Source organism: Colossoma macropomum, unplaced genomic scaffold (assembly GCF_904425465.1).
Source record: "Colossoma macropomum unplaced genomic scaffold, Colossoma_macropomum, whole genome shotgun sequence".
NCBI classification, from domain to species: Eukaryota; Metazoa; Chordata; class Actinopteri; order Characiformes; family Serrasalmidae; genus Colossoma; species Colossoma macropomum.
In genome coordinates this window covers 21,230,625-21,234,107 of record NW_023494800.1, presented here as the reverse complement: position 1 = coordinate 21,234,107, position 3,483 = coordinate 21,230,625, and positions in this window count along the sequence as shown.

Here is a 3,483-nt window from a genome sequence, read left to right as displayed (position 1 = left end):
GCTGCAGATGTTTTTATCGCCCAGCTTCACCACAGCTCCGGTCCTCTGTGGCTGTTTCTCATTCTCTACATGCTGGGGCTCCCGGCGCTGGAGCTGGGGCTAAGGCTAGTAGAGGCTGACCACATGCGGCGGTGTCCCTGACCAGACCACAGGCTCTCCAGCTCTGCCATGGCCCGCTTTGGACCGCCCCATCCGTCTGCCTCCCCCTATCTCCCTCCCTATCCATCTCATCAATAAAGGCCCAGCGCCGTCCCCCTTGGCAGCCCGCGCTGGGGAGATGGGAGGGTGGGGTGGGGGCCCTCTGCGGCAGACGCACCTAAACACACACACACGCTTGCTAAAGGCAAAGTCTGGCCTCAGCATCCGTCCAGCAGCTGTAATTACTTCAGTACAGTACAGCATCTCAGGCGGGCAGGCAGGGCCAATTTCCCTAATGCATCCACCCCACACACCCACGTCCCCCCACCCCGGCCCCCGCCCAGCATTTTCTTTAATGGCCATCGACGTGATCGGCCCTCAGCCGCACGCAATGACTCAAAGAGGTTATAAAGACGGGAGCGGGTGGCCGGCACGTTAAACTTTTGAACCATCCTCCATTACACTAAGCGGAGCCTGTCTCTCTCTCACTTTCTCTCTCCCTCACTTTTCTGTCTTGCTCTCCTGGTCCCCACTATATCCTGTCCTCTTTGTGTCTCGCTCTCTTCTCTTAGTCGCTCCTTCTCTCCCTACTTGCTCTCTGTCTCTCACTCTTTCTATCCCTCTTTCACGCTCTTTTTATTCCACCTTTACTCTTATTTTGCTCTTTTGCATTTCCTTCTTCCTCTTCTTTTTCTGTTCTCTCTTTCTCTCCCTCCTTTTTTGTCCTACCTCTCTCTCTCTCTCTCTCTCTCTCTCTCTGATGCCCTCTCTCTCTGTCTTTCTCTCTCTCCTTTTCTGTCCTCTCTCTATCTCTCTGGCATCTCTCTGTCTGTCGTTCTCCATCATCTCTCTCCTCTTTTCTGTTCTGTCTCCCTTTTTGTCCTCTCTCTCTCTTTCTCTTTCTCCTTTTCTTTCCTCTTTCCTTCTCTCTCTCTCTCTCTCTCTCTCTCTCTCTCTCTCTCTCTCTCTCTCTCTCTTTCTCTCTCTCTCTCTCTTCCCTTCTGGCGTCTCTCTGTCTGTCCTTCTTTGTCATCTCCTCTTTTCTGTTCTCTTGCCCTTTTTGTCCTTTCTCTCTCTCTCTTTCTTTCACCTTTTCTGTCCTCTCTCCTTCTCTCTCTCCTTTTCTGTCCTCTCTCACTCTATCTCTCTCTCTCTCTCTCTCTCTCTCTCTCTCTCTCTCTCTCTCTCTCTCACTCTCTCTCTCTCTCTGTACAGGTGATTTATGTTCTCTGCCTGGGCTGTGTCTTGGGGATATATTGATCCTGATGAAAGAGACTCACTTCATTTGGAGGAATAATTCTCCTGATCAGACTTTACACGTCCCATCAAATCTGGAAGCTTTAGCTGGACTGATGTGCTCACTCACTTGTCATGAATATCACAAGCAGGACGGTCCACAGCTGCTGTCCATACTCTTACTAATCTTCCTCTTCTGAATGTATTTCTGAGTGGAAGCAGAGGAACGGTCATCTCTGCAGTTATTTCTGTGAAATGCCATCTATTCTTCTCAAGTGCAGATAAATGTGCTCGTTCTCATCCGGTTGACATTCTAAAGTAAATTTCTCTTTGGTTATGATGATCAATATCTGTCACATTCTTATTAGCATTTCTTCTCTGTAGCTGTTTCTGCAGATGACTCCAGCTACCTCATGATGAACGAGCAGTACACAGTCGGAGTCAAGTTTTGCAGAGTTTTCAGATTTCTCTCCTGCAGAACTCATCCTGTTTGATTTGGCTCATGTCCAACCAAAGTGCCTCACAAGCAAGATGACAACGTACTCCGCTGTGGCCAGCTTAAAGAGATACTTTGGCAGGGAATCAAATTTACAAAATTTCCACATACCCTGAATGTCAGTCAGCCAAAACAGGTCTGGTGTCTGAAGTTCTCTTTAGGCCTAGTTTTGCACTTGAGCTACAAGGCTAATGTAGATAACAAGTAATGGAAAATAACAGCCCAACAGTAAGCATTGTTCTGCATGCCTAAATCATCACATATTTGCTTCATGTCATCTCAAAAAGACTTGAAGTGGTTACGAAACTGTATGACTACCAAACCTGCAGTGGAAGCCATCTTAAAACTTACATTTGGTCATACCTTCGTCCATTTTGTCCTCCACATGTCTTGGTAAATGAACTTCATTTGAGATAGTGGAAGACTGTGTAGATTTGATTTTTCACCAAACTATCGCTCTAAAACTGAATGTTTTTCTATTTACAGTGCTGTACAACAGTCAGACCACCCTTTCATTTGTTTATATCCCAGTCAAAATGACCACTAGGTACAAATTATTCCGCTTCAGGAAAAAAGCAGAAGCCTACACAGAAGCTTCATTTAAATAATATCATTGTTTCCAGTGTTTGGTGTGTTCGTGCTTTGCCTTTATTAAAGATTTCATTCTATTCAGAGGACTTCCTTTCAGGTTTTCAAAGAAATCTGCAGGGAAAATTTCCGCAAAGTTCAGTCTTAGAAGTTGGTTGCTATTTTCTGCTTCTCACAGTCCGAAAAAACCTGATTGTGCATCTCAGATGTCCAGTTTCAGTCCTCTGGTCTTCTGTTTTTCCCTTCTGTTTCCTTCTTCTTGACAGCTACACATCCTTTTAGACTCACTGAGTTCTCACAGTGGAAGGATAAACAGAAACACCTGTGGATTTTTCAGATTTGAAGCAATGATTTTTTCCTCTGTCTTAAAGATGAAAGCTTTCAGTACTGTTTATCTGTTGGATGGAGATGGTTTTGGTGGTCTACCACACCTTTTGTTGGGAGGACACAGCTGGAACTCAGCTGGTTCTTGGTGTATATATATTTCTAAATATGTGTCTGTCAAATATATGTTTTCTGTTTTTTTCCAACAGTGAAAAAGAATAACTCGTATGGTCTTTAGCTGTTTTAACTGGACATTAAATAAACAGAAGGGTGACTTTTCAACAGCACTGTTCATATACAAAAACTACTTGCAAAGTACCTGTTGATATGTTGACATGATGACTTTGTGACACAGTGTGAGCAGCAGATTGGTCTGCTCTGTCCTTCGTTGCTCATAGTCTGCGATGATTCACTCCATGACTGGGCCTCAATGGAGGCCATTCCAATTACCACTGAGAGCTTTCACCTCCTGTGTCAATACGCCTGACTCACACCATTCATGTGCTGAGGCAGAAGCTCTTCAGAAAATGAAACCACACACCAGCTACACACACACACACACACACACAGACACACATACATACACACATACACACACACATACAAATATCTTTCATCTTGCCTCGTTTTTCATGACATGTCAGTCTATGAGATTGAATGGGACACTATATGTGAAGTCAGACAGGCTTCAGTTTAATTTA